The 13,630-nt window shown below is 42.2% G+C and overlaps 1 protein-coding gene across 5 annotated transcripts in view; it reads left to right on the top strand.

Annotated features, from left to right (window-relative positions):
- Nucleotides 1-2,612: 2,612 nt before the first annotated feature.
- LOC122070156 overlaps nt 2,613-13,630 on the top strand; it is a 30,875-nt gene continuing 19,857 nt past the window's right edge. For 4 of the 5 annotated variants that reach the window (XR_006137679.1, XM_042634270.1, XM_042634273.1 and 1 more), the window contains exon 1: nt 2,613-2,794. The gene's annotated coding sequence lies outside the window, so the exon portion shown is untranslated. Of the gene's footprint in view, nt 2,795-6,997; nt 7,173-13,630 lie in introns of all 5 variants that reach the window. The other variant, XR_006137680.1, reaches the window with a different exon arrangement.

The raw sequence follows: 13,630 nt of genomic DNA, 5'->3' as shown, positions 1-13,630 counted from the left end.
AGATTAATTTCAGGTTTTAGTGAGGGAGATAATGGGGATAATAGGCAGTCAATGGATGTGGAATAGGGGGGGTTTTACTTACCTTCTTGCTGTCCCGATTTGAGGAGAAATGGAGAAGCTGAAGTCCTCCAAAACAGAGGTGCAGTCCACCTTATTTGACAAGAAAGAAGGTTTAGCTTGATGATGTAGTGCTCAGCAGCAGCCCAGCTTGTTGATGAGGAACTCAGCAGCAACCCAGGTGGGGTCTATTCGATGGAGGTGATCTCCAGTTACTGTGAACAATGGCTGCAATAGTGCAGCAGCAACAGAGAGAACAGAAACAACAAAAGAGAGAGATGAAAGCCGAGAAAAGAGAGTCTAGAAAGAGAGAGGACGAGAGTGAGAAAAGAGAGAGGGAGAATCGTGAGAGAGAGAGAGACGATGGTTTTTCTTCATTCAATAATTTCTTTCATTATGGCCAATGGCCTTACATAAATAATAGGATAATTACTAAAAAAAGGAAAAGGCTAATCTAGGAACATAATCTTAGAAATAAAGAAGTTTCCTAAAAAAAACAAATGGGAGTGTTATTTAGTTTCCTACTTAACTCAATAACCTAAATAAATAAGATACTGGGAAATAAACCTACTAAAACAACAAATCAAATGGGGCCCACAAAATCTTGGGCGATAGGAAAGAGAGAGGGAATCAACGAGCATTGGGTAAGGCTAGTCGATTCCTCCCTTCTTCCTTCCTTCTTCCTTCTTCTTTCTTCTACTTCCTTCTATTCTTCTAGCCACAAAGATGATTGTTTCTTCTTCTTCTTGCGTATGTACACCTTGATGTCTCCATCACCCACCCAACCTTGTAGGGATTCGGATGAGGCTCAGTTTTCAGACCCAACTTGCGAACAACATTTTCAGCAACAACATTGGTACAACTGCCGAGGTTAATCACCATATTACATAAACTGTCATTGCATTACATCCTGGTCTGAAAGATACTTTTACAGTGCCAATCGTCCTCCTCGGGAATCTTCTATGTAGTCAAAAGATGATGAATCACATAGAACAGTTGAGCCTCGCCATCACTGTCACCATCATTGATCTCATTAGGCTCACGATCACATTCAGCCTCCAGATGTACTGTACCTGTTTTCGGTTGCTCTTCTGGTGCATAGGGTAAAATTGTCCTTATCGATGTATGCTATCAATCGGTTGGGACATTGATTAGCTCTATGCCCGTACCCCTTGCATTGGAAACATTGAATAGCCTCCTTTGGAAATACTAAATTCCTATCATAACCACGCTGAGGTGAGGAGTATGGATGATTAAGCCAAGAAGATGACATGTCTGAATCACGACTAGGTGGAGAATATGGTCGGTTAGGTCGTGAAGATGCCATAGATGAAGTACTAGCCTGTGGTCTGTTGATTGACTTTTCCTGTGGAGATGATTGTTGCAGAATAGAACTAGGAACTCTAGGAAAAGCATCTATAAATGGCCTTCGATTGTATGGGTGTTTCAAACTTTCCTCAACCTGATAAGCTACTTGTACAACATCTTCCATTGTAGGTAGTCGACTAGACGCAAGGGCAACACACAGTTGAGGGTGCAAACCATTGCGGAATTGTGCCACCAATACTTTTTCATCCCACTCAAAATTAGAATGAGTGGCCAAATAATAAAATCTAACAACATACTCTTCAACGGTCAAATTCTCGTCTCAACTGTGCAAATCTGGGATGGATGCGTTGCTTGTAATCAAAAGGTAAGAATCTCCGGTTCATGACTTCATGCATTTCAGCCGAAGTAGGGACTAAACCAATGCCTTGGATTCGGTTCTGTTGTTGCTTGATCCACCAGACTCGGGCCGTGCCTTTCAGTTTGGCCTCTACAACTAGGATCTTTCAGGCCAAAGTCAACCCATACCATATGAAGAATGTCTCCAACCTGTTAATCCAGTCAAGGTACAGTTCTGGATTGTTGTCTCCATAAAAATCATAGACATCCAATTATGCTGCTCTTTCTCCTCCATCAGTATATCTATCAGTTCCATATGGTGGTGGAGGTGGTGGTGGCAGTGTATGATGTGGTGGCGGTGGTGGTAGTGATACTGCGGATCCTGTGGAGTGGTGTTGGAAGAATCCCCATATTGAATGAGACTCTTTCCTTTATCTGCTGCCACCAAACGATCAATAGAAACTTGCATGGATTCCATAGAAACTTGCATAGATTCCATCATGTCTTAAGGGACGTGATAATGGTAGTGAGAGCATCAATTTTTGTATCAGTTTCTCCTTTATAAGAGTTCAGCTGTTGAACAACGTCATTATTGGCTATCATGGTGATGATTAACAAAATAACACTCAAATAGTAATGGCAAAATAGTAAATAAATGGAGGCTTAAAGGAGAATGATAGAATGGTAATTAAATGAAGATATTTAAGTGGAGGGCACAATGGTAATTAGAAGGCAATCAATTTAGAAACACAAAGCAAATATATGGGAAGGGCAGAACTGGAATCAAATAAAAATAGGGATAAAGGAATTAAAATATAAGGAGAGGGGCAAAATTGAAAATTAAGAAAACTAAAGAAAGAAAAGGTCTTGGGGTGGGGTTGGGATTACCGAGAAGAGAAGATAGTTCTTCCTTACAATGGAGCCACCAGCGATGGAACTCAGCAGGTTCTCCAGCAGATGCAACGGAACTTGGAAGATGCGAGAGCTGAGATGGAGTTCCAGGGAGGTCGACTTGAAGATGAGGTGTAACAGAAGGTCGTCGATCAAGGGAGGATTTCGTACCAGAAACCAGGTACGGTTCTGCCTCTCTCCCTTCTTCTTCTTCTGATGATTCTGTTCTATACTTCTATCTTCTTCTCGTCTTCTCTTTCTTTTATTTTCAGTTTCTCTCTTCTCCTCTTCTTCTTCTGTCTTTTTCTTTTTTTCTTTTTGTTACTTGAACCCTAGCAGGGATGGGTTCCACCTTCTCTGATTTGCAACAGAGATTTTTATTTTATTTTTTATTTTTTTGGTTACTAGACCCTAGCAGGGAGGGTTCTACCTTCTCTGTTTTGCAACAGGGATATTTTTTTTTTTTTGGATTTTCTTCTGTTGTTTGGTAGCAAGCAGTGGGAGGAGGGAGACGGTAAGACAGAGGTTGGTTAATAAAGAAAGTGGAATAGGGAGACAACCAAGGATCCTTCCTTCGGCTTTGATACCAAGTTGATGAAGAACCTTAGGGAAGAAAGGGGAAATCAGGGTAGAGAGGGGGAAGGAGGGGAATCACACACTCACTAGTGCACAAACTCAACATCTTCATTTAATAATCAAAATCACTCTAAGTCTTCCATCGGTTACAGCCTATATATAGGAAAATAGGAGCATGAAATTAGAAACTTAATTGAAATGGAAACTAGCCTAAACTAGGGAGCAACCAATAAAAAGGAAACCAAAGCAAGGAAATAAATCCTACTCCAACGTTCAAGTGTGGAAAGTAAAAAACATGAAATAAAATACTAAGTAACTACTAATTTCATTTTCAACCCTTGTTGGACCAAAACTCTGGGCTGGACCCTTTCTTCTTGGCCCTTGGCTTCCACAGCCGGTCATGCTGGTCCAACTAGGTAAGTGCAGCTATATCTGCATCAAACAAACTCCCAATATGTGAACAGTCCAAACCAAAGCAATTCTGAACACTCAAACCGGTCTTTACAGAAACTAGAAAATGGAACCAGAGAAAAATAACCTCAGCAGAGAAGTTAAGAGTGACCAAACCTGTCCAGAAGTATCTAGGAACAACTCAGAAAAAAAATCACTCACAGCAGCAGGAACAACTCAGAAACAGATCTCAACAGCAACAAAAACATCCCAGACAAATCTGGGTTTCAGCCAGCACAGGGAGAAACCTTGCGGTTCAGTTTTGACTGGGCAGAAGGGGCTGAAACCTTCGTTGAGTTGTCCCTTTGAGATGACCTTTGAACCCTCCAAAGGGATTTCATATCTGCTGGACAGAAGAGAAGAAAAGGCTCTGCCGATTTGAATTTTGAAACCCTAAAAGGCTGCAATTGACTTTGAGCTGCGAACCAATCTTCACAGGTTTCGATCCTTGTTAAGTCTTCAAATAAGTTTAGATAATCTCTTAAACACTCCTCTCACAGCAAGTAATAACAGAAATCAGAAAAGAAAAGAAAAGACGATATTAAGCAAGATAGATGTGTGTGGGAATGCCTATCTCAGCCTAGGTATCTCACCCACAGCTATCCCACCTGTTTGTCTTACTTTCTCAGGAGAGGGAGCAAGCAATAGCTGAAGCAAACTTCATTAATCCAACCCTGTTTTGTGTCTACAGCAACCTCTCTATATATAGAGTCCTGAAATTACAAAAATTAGAAGCTTAACTCAAATTAGAAACTAATGCGAAATAGAAACTACCTCTATCTTCCAATTAAGAAACAAAATAGCAGCTACGAGGGACTTTCTAACAAGTGTAAACAACTACCAAAACAAAGAAAATAAAGGGTTACCTATGCTAGGCCAGCATAGGAGTGGTTCGAACTCAGCCCAAAGGCTGGTTTGATGGCTTCTTCCTCCTGTGGTATTCAAGCCCATGGTGGGAATCTACGTCATAAATGTAGAGCCCTGCTCTTTAAACCCGGTTTATTGATCGGTTGATTCGGTTTGGTCTTGTAGGGTCTGAACCGGAACTGGTTGATGCCAGTGCCTTGTGGTACATGACAGCAAGGGTGACGTCGAATGCGGGGTGGCTGGATGAGATTGAGCCAGTACCCGAGATGATCCGCACGCCTAAGCCATGCCCTTGCACATATCACAAAGCCATGTAAGAGTAGGAAATGTACGTTATCATATTTGAATGATAAGAACTTGATCCACAACACGTAACGAGAGTGAAGTACATGTTATGACTCCATTTTTCCTCCAAAATACAGTTAGATTGGCTTGTTTGGCCAATTAGTGGGTGTCACTGGCAGGTGCGAGACCCATCAGTGTGACCCACATGTTGGGGTATTGTGGACCTCAGTATGCCCGGCTTAGATGAGCACGTGTGTCTCGCCCTCCTCGTCGTAATGAGGTCTTGTATGCCAGATGATGTCGGCTACCTCACCCGAGAACACGGTTTAATGCGATTCGGTCCATAAATGGACAAAACCAAACGGACCTTAGAAGTTATTTATAACACTAGGGAATAAATAGCCTTTATAACTCTCTCCCTCATTTATGGTTTTTAGCAAAGTGGATGAGAGGAGTAAAGAAGAGGGAGAAAAGAGGAAGAAGGAGAGAAGGGGAAAGAGGCTCACCCCTTGGATTCCGAAGCCACACCTCGCCTTTCCGTCGTCAGAATAGTATCCGGTGACTTGAGATCTTCATTTTGAGGTAAGTAACACTATGAACCTTGAGATTTGATGAAACCCTCTTTGTATATGTTTGAATCTAGAGGATAATGAAGCCATTGTGTGATTTCCTTGAAGTATTTGAGAAGAGAAACAAAGATTTGGTGATTATTGAAGTGGCATTTGAGTTTGGGAAGAGGATTCCAAGATTTAGGGTTTTTCTAAATAAACGTATGATTTCTTCCCCCAAATCTTATTGTTATCTTAGATCCATGGTACAATCAAGTAGATGAAACTTAGAATGTGGGGGAAATGATGTGGGAATCACCCTATTGGGGTTCCAAGAGTTGGAATAGAAGAGAGAAGGAAAACAGCAAAATCCGAGAGAACCAGCGAGTGCTTGACCCGCCAGTGTGACCTACTAGTCACACCTGCCATCTCAGGTTGTACCGGCAGGTAAGACCGGCGGGTGCTTGGCCTGCCAGTGTGACCTACCAGTCATTCTTGCACCTCTGGTTCTACCGCCGGGTAAGACCGACGGGTTCCTAACCCGCCGGTTTAGGCATACTACACAGGTGGGTTCTCCTACCCACTTGTAGCTCAAATGAGCTCCGATTGAACTCAAACTCGTCGACAACCTTCTTCACGCTATTATACGCGTCATGTCTATATCCTACGTCGTTTATAGTCCCGATTTGGATGCATTTCTAAACCCTTTATCTATGATAGGTTTCAAAAAACTCATCTTCTCACTCCGGAGCTTACCTGTACCACGAGTGCTGATTCTTCCACAAGAATGGGTAAGTGGGGAGAGGACTTTGATTCTTAATTTTTGGAGTGTTTTTGGCATCTTGCATTCATAGACTATATTGACATTCTGATTGCCATTCTCATGCATATGGTTTACAATGAATGATGCATTTAGAACTGAATATGTTGTATCTTAATTTCTATATGCATTGTTATATGTTAAAATCTTGAGAATGGATTTATCATGAGATTTTATGATGCCGGTTTGCCAAACATGTGTGGGATTTCTAGATTAGATACCGTAGTCGGCTTGGAAACAAATGCATTGGTACATCGTGGAATAGGACATGGAAGTACTATGCAGTTGTCCTATCTCATGTAGGAGCATGTGGTTAGAATTTCATATTCCCTCATGCTACGACCCTTCCCAACAGGGGTTTACGTGTTGGGTTATCACTGGGGAAAACGTCTGTTGCGGACCGCCGTGGTGGTTAGAAGTACGCCTGACTGATCATTAGGACAGTTGGAAACCTTGGTGATATATTCAGAGGGCCAATCGTATTGCTTTTAATTTCTGTTGTGGTTCGGCCACGATTTACTTTTATGCTGTGGTTAGGCCACGATTTATATTTCTACTGTAGTTCGGCCACGATTTACTTTTTCGAGTGCTCATGGTGGGCCTTTTTCAATAACCCTATGGGAGTATCGTGGGATGGAGAACGAGTCTCAAACTGGGGCCTTACATGCATTGTGGTTGTGAGTAGCATGTTACCTATGACCTATAATGATTTATTTAGGTGGACTAGGATTAAATTGAATCTCATGCATATAGTATCATTTGAAATGTATTTGTTTGTGTGCGTCTTTCTTTCCATTTACTGAGTTAGTGAGCTCACCCTTTGTGTACACCCTTTTAGATGATTTTGCAGGATACTCTGTAGAGGAACCCGCGCCGGGTCCCACTGAAGAAACCCCAGTGGGGGATTGGTGGGTCCCTGAAGAACTCGAACACGATGAAGGCTGCCCGTATAAGGGTTGTGTTGCTGGGCAACAGTGACAGATCCTATTTACTGTACTCTTTTGATTCTTTTGGTATATTTCCCTTTTTGTGCTTTCGATAGTTAAATTGCTATTTCTTGTGTAAATATTATGCCTACGGGCCCACATGTAAATACTTTATGTATAACGATTTGAGTATTAAGAGTATATGGGAAATTACTGGTGATCATTTATGACAAGACTTCCGTTGTATTACATTATTATATTCCATTGATTACTTGTGGTTTGTTGTGCTGTGGTTACTGTATCAGATGATCCTGGTGGTTTTGGGTTACCCGGAGGGAACCCGGTCACCGGTCTGGTTCTATGTGAAAGGGGCATGACAACGGTTGTATCAGAGCGCGATGCTCTAATCACACACAGCTTGCAAGACTAAGTTCTTAGAAACCCAAATTTAGACAAGGGGTTGGGGAAAACCATAAAAGACTTCAAACAAAAATTTAAGAGAACACAAAACTTGAAAATTTTGCTATGATGTATTCGTATGTTGGGGGTACCAAAAGTTCACACAAGAACAAGATTACATAAACACATAAAAATTTTCCATATATATAAGAAAAGAATTCACAACATAAACATATCCAGAAATTTCTCTGCACACTAGAGAACTGTTCCAATAATTTTAGACAAGAAAAGAGAATAGAAAAAGAAAATGAAAAACAACAGAGTCCCCAAAATTACAACCAATATGATAGAAAATAAAAGAAAGAAAAACAACAATAGTATCACTAGTCCTCATCATCAATGTGATCCAAGTCGATGACCTCCTTCACCTGCTCTCTTGAGTTAATACCCAAGCGGCAATCATAGTAGTCGAATCGATGGTTCACCAAGTCCACGCCGTCCTGTAGATGTTTGAGAATCCTCACCATGTCCCTAGAGGCTAAGTCCAAGGCATAGTCTACGTCATCGATGTCTATAATCATGCTCGCCTGAGTTTCCTTCATAGCTGCCTGCCCTGCCAGGAGCTTTTCCTGACCCTCCTGAAGTGCCTTCAAACTGGCCATCATACCCTGGAAATCAAACCCTCTACCTGGAGATGGTGGAACTGCTATGAGGGGGACCTCATCCTCCATCTCCACATCCATCTCTATATCCTCCTCCTCTTTGGGGTTATAGTCCTCATCATCCTCCTCATCGTCACCTCCCTCCTCCTGGGCTACCTCCCCCACCACTGGCTCCATCAGATGGAATAACTCTATCTTGTGTAAGATGCACCAGGTAAATCGGTCCGAGGGGGCACTACCCACTTCACCCTCAAGTCAACGTGAAAGTATTCAAAAATCTTAGTAAGTGACCGAGAGTAGGGGTAGTTACCATTTACAGGATGGGCTGCGTGGTACTCCATCGTCTTCATGATCACATATGGAAGGCACAAGCGCGGAGGACCATCTAATGCAGTGTAGAGGCAGTAGACCACTTAAGCAGCCATGAAGTTCGCCTGGTTCTGGTGCCCAGCACGAGGAAGCAGGTTGAACTGAGCCAGGCGGCTGAAAACTCAAACCTCGGCATGATAGGAAGTCTCGGACTCTGGTCGGACCTTGCTACCACAGATGGTCTGGTAGACGTGCTTCTGGAAATTCTCGCTCATATGGGGACCCAAGGCCCTACCCCTCAGAGGGCAATAATACCACGTACCCTCCAATGAGATGCCCAGGATCTCTGCCAACAAATCAATAGGAAGCTTGATGTTTCGACCCTTTACCCGGCTGGTGAAGGTGTACATCCGATTGTCGTAGACCACCTCCAAGTTGCAATAGAACAGCCTCACAAGGTTGGGGTAGCCCCGACGGTCGAAGGATAACATGGATTCCCAACCAAGGGCTGTGAATCGCTCGAGTAGCCGAATTCGAACAAAATCCTCTGCCACAACAGATTTCTCCATTAATACAGATCTCTTGGTGAATTCGACCTAAGAGCGTGCAACCTTAACACTGCGAAATACATGGTCGTCATAGTCCTCGAACTCCTCGGATAGGTCCCTAGTGGGTCAAGCCCGGGAAGCAGAGGAGCTGGAAGCGGAACCCCTCTTCTTCCTGCTAGAAGCTTTGCCTGCTTCTAGAAGAGGAAGCTGCCCCTTTGCCTTTGCGGGAAGACATCCTGCAAAAGATGGGAAAAGAGATGTAAGAGAACTGATAAAGTGCCAAGAGGAAATTGTAAAACAAAAGAGGAAAGTAGGAAACAAGGCAATATACTCTTAAGGAAATGATTAGTGAAATTGATACACTCTATATATTAAGCAACATAGAATGAGCAATGCATGTCGCATAACAGACGAGGGAGAAGAACCCAACGAATACAATGCCAATGATTGAAATGGAGCTACATGTGAATGGAAATTGGCAAGAACCATATGTGGATAAATCAACATTATAGAACTTCAATATTTAAAGTAATACACCAATACAAGACAAGAAATAAAGACATTATTTAAGGCATGGATACATGTAAATACTAAGGTTGCCTATCATTTAAAGAAATTGACAAATTTTTCAAAAAGAAGAGTAAATGGGAAATTTCATAAAGAGTAACATCAACCTAGCATATCAAATGCATTGAGGAAAATTGTTGGCAATAACTTATGAGGAAAGGTTTAATTTCATGAAAAATGTGGGTAATTGGCATATTGAGGTCAAACAAGTGAAAGCCCCAAATTTGCCAAGAACATAAACCTAGAAAATGGGGAAACTTCATGCCGAGGTGAGAAAAATGATGTATATGTACAATGTCGCATTTCCACCACTAATGTGCATTCAATTGTGGATGGATAGACTCATTGAATCATATTTTGTACTAGGAAAAGAAAAGAAAAGGGGAAAACCCTAAAACAGCAGAGATCTGAGAAAAATAGGGTGTGAACTCATAGAAAGGGTAAATGTGATGATTAAAGATGGAAACTATGGAGCAAACAGCATACAACCAACCACATTCTCTTTATTTGGAGGATTATCAAAGAACATATTCTCAAGAGCATGGAACAGAAACATTTGAAATCTTAAAGGAAAAAGGGAAAACCAACTTACTTGATATTGAGGATGAAGTGTAGAGGCTTTGAATCCAAGTGAGTAGGGCTTGTAAAGGCCTCCTTAAACCTTCTCTGGGATACCTTGGGCGATTTGGAGAAGAGAAGAAGAAGGGGGAAATGAAAAGTTTTAAAAATAAGGGTTTTTCTGCCCTTAAAACAGAATCCGCGATAAGACCGACAAGTCGCCACCGGCGGGTCATAAAAATGACCCACCCACCAGTGTGGGTTTTTGGGCTGAAAATCCCTGAATTTTTGGGGATTTGATTTTTTTTTGACTTTGTAAACCCTATTTTTATGAAAATTATGAGATGATGTGCAATTAATTTTCATGCATACCTATGTGAAGTGAGTTTGATACCATATGGAATGCAATGTGCGGTATGCCTACTATGATGATCAAATGCACTAAGATTGTGTAATGGGAGGCATGATGTGATTTGCTCTTGTGCTTACATAAAATAAATGTGGCACTTAAATGTACCAAATCTTGATGCAATCCAGGCACGAAACATCATGGTATGTACTAGATCCGGCAGTAATGCAAGAGGGGCCCCACGTGGTTCCCATCCTATCGGATGACCACTTAACCCACAGGAACCTCGACCACGGGGGAGTCTTAGACAGGAAGATAGAGTTGAGGATTCACCTACACTTGAGGTTTCGGATCCTCCTCCTCTTGTTACTCCTACTGATGTTGCGGCTCTTATTCAACAGTCGCAACAAGCATTCCAACAATAATTACTCCAACAACAGCAGATTTTCATGAATGTTGTGCAACAGCAATTACATCCTATACATATGGATCAGCATCCTCATGCGGTACCCTTCCCATAAGATCCTCCTGTTGTACCCGGTGTTGGAGTTTAGTCGGGGGGTGTTTCTCCTTGGGCACCACCTATTGAGACGCAAGGAAGTGTACTACCTACAGTACCACCACAGGACCAACCAGGAGGTACTCCACCTGGGGTTACTCCACGGTTCCCTCCTCATGGCACTCCTCTATATATGGTGCCACCCCCATACCAGTATTACCCAGCTTATCCTCCATACTATCCACCAGCAGCCACTACTGCAAGGCTGGTGAAATCATTTAAGAGACACTTGCCACCTATCTTCACCAAGGCGGGTAGTTATCCTCTAGAGCCGGATCGGTGGATCTAAGAAATGAAAATGATATTTGAGGTGGTAGAATGTACAGAACCTCAAAAGCTCATCTGTGTTGGGTTATAGTTAAGAAATGAAGCTAATTCATGATGGAAGGCTTCTAAGCATATCTTGTTGGCAATCCATCTGGAACCAACATGGGAACAGTTTAAGGAATTGTTCCTATCGAATTATTACCCCTCAAGCTTAGAGATCAAAAGGGGACTGAATTCTCAGCTTTGACTCAGGGAAATAAGTCTGTCCTTGAGTATCAACAGCAGTTTGAGGAATTGTTTTACTTTGCCCCTCCACACATAAAAAAAACCGAGGAAAAGGCAAAGAAATTTCTAAAGGGGCTAAAAGTATCTATTAGCATAATTTTGGGGGCTATGGACTTGACTGATTTTGCTCAGATTGTCCAGAAGGCCATGACTATAGAAGACAAGCAGAAGGGAGAGTCTTCCACTACACCTAGACTTTGGAAGAGATCCAATCCATATGTAGATTCAAGCAACCCGAACAAGAGTTTCCGTGGGCCATATAATTATGGCCCATCATATTAGCAGCCCTATAGGTCATCGGGTTACATGTCCCGACCAGCCAGTAGACCGGGTACTACCTCTTTTCGCTCGAACACTAGCACGGTGCCTACGGCTCCACGGCCACCTCGACCTCCTATTACACAGAGCCAGATACAGAGAGCATCAATACCAATGCTGGCCTCTCAAAACAGGTGCTATGCTTGCCATTCACTTGGGAAATTTGCAAAGGATTGCCCATACAAGCCAGCTGTGGTGCAGAACCAGCATCTTATTCATAGACCCGCCTTGACTCAAGGTGGTCCACCTCAAGGAAGAATGTATGCTTTGTTAGCTGAAGAAGTGGAGGCAATTCCCGATGTTGTAGCAGGTACCCTATCTATCTCAGGAATGCCAACTTATATATTATTTGACTCTGGTGCATCACATTCCTTTGTATCTAAAAGATTTGCTAGTAAGATTGATGTGACACCCAGGGCTTTAGAAAGTAAATTGATTGTTAGCACACTTACGGGTAAGGTAACACCGTTGAATGAAGTGTACGGGCCGTGTTCCATGTGTGTTGAGAATCAAATTAAAGTGGTGAGTGATGATGGTGAAGAGCTTGTGTATCAAACGGATAAGATAAAACGACCTAGAAAGATTGTTATCTCTGCATTATAGGCGGTAAGGTTATTAGAAGATGGATGTCTGGGCTACCTAGCTTCAGTACAAGATGTAGGAGCAAAAGTCACACCATTAGAAGAATTAAATGTAGTTAGGGAATTCCCCGATGTCTTTCCAAATGATCTAACCTAGCTTTTTCCTGACAGGTAATTAGAATTTGCCATTGATTTGGTTCCCGGAGCAGCACCAGTGTTTAAAGCTCCATACAGAATGGCACCACTTTAATTAAAGGAGTTATAGACTCAATTGTAGGACTTACTAGAGAAAGGGTTCATACGCCTAAGTGTTTCTCCTTGGGGTGCCCTAGTTCTTTTTGTCAAGAAGGATGGGAGTTTGCGTATGTGCATCGATTACCGGGAATTGAACAAGTTGACCATCAAGAACCGATATCCGTTGCCACGCATAGATGATCTTTTTTATCAGTTGCAAGGTGCTAAAGTGTTCTCCAAGATTGATCTTAGGTCCGGTTATTACCAGCTCAAGATACTGAGCAATGATATACCCAAGACGGCTTTTAGGACCCGATATGGGAAATATGAATTCCTAGTGTTGTCCTTTGGGCTAACCAATGCACCAACAACCTTTATGGATTTGATGAATCGAGTATTTTATGATGTTCTTGATAAATGGGTTATCGTTTTCATCGATGACATCTTGATATTCTTGAAAACAGAAGAAGAGCATGCACAACACTTGCAAATGGTACTTCAAAGATTGAGAGAACAGCAGTTATATGCAAAATTCAGCAAGTGTGAATTTTGGTTGAAACAAGTTGGATTCCTAGGGCACATAGTGTCTGAGAATGAGATCGAAGTTGATCCGGGGAAGGTAAAAGTAGTCGTAGAATGGGAAGCTCCCAAGAATGCCACCGAAGTCAGAAGTTTCTTGGGATTAGTAGGCTACTATCAGCGGTTCATTAAGAATTTTTCCCGAATCGCCCCCCCAGTGACCAAGTTGACCAGAAAAGGGGCAAAATTTGAATGGTTAAAGGAGTGTGAGGATAGTTTTCAAGAACTAAAGAAACGATTGGTGTTAGCCCCAGTACTGACACTACCAGAAGGTACTGGTGGGATGACAGTCTACACGAATGCCTCCAGAATTGGGTTAGGTTGTGTTCT

The sequence above is a fragment of the Macadamia integrifolia genome, unplaced genomic scaffold (assembly GCF_013358625.1).
Source record: "Macadamia integrifolia cultivar HAES 741 unplaced genomic scaffold, SCU_Mint_v3 scaffold837, whole genome shotgun sequence".
NCBI classification, from domain to species: Eukaryota; Viridiplantae; Streptophyta; class Magnoliopsida; order Proteales; family Proteaceae; genus Macadamia; species Macadamia integrifolia.
Note: the sequence above shows the minus strand (reverse complement) of the source record. Positions and strands in the feature narration are given on the sequence as shown.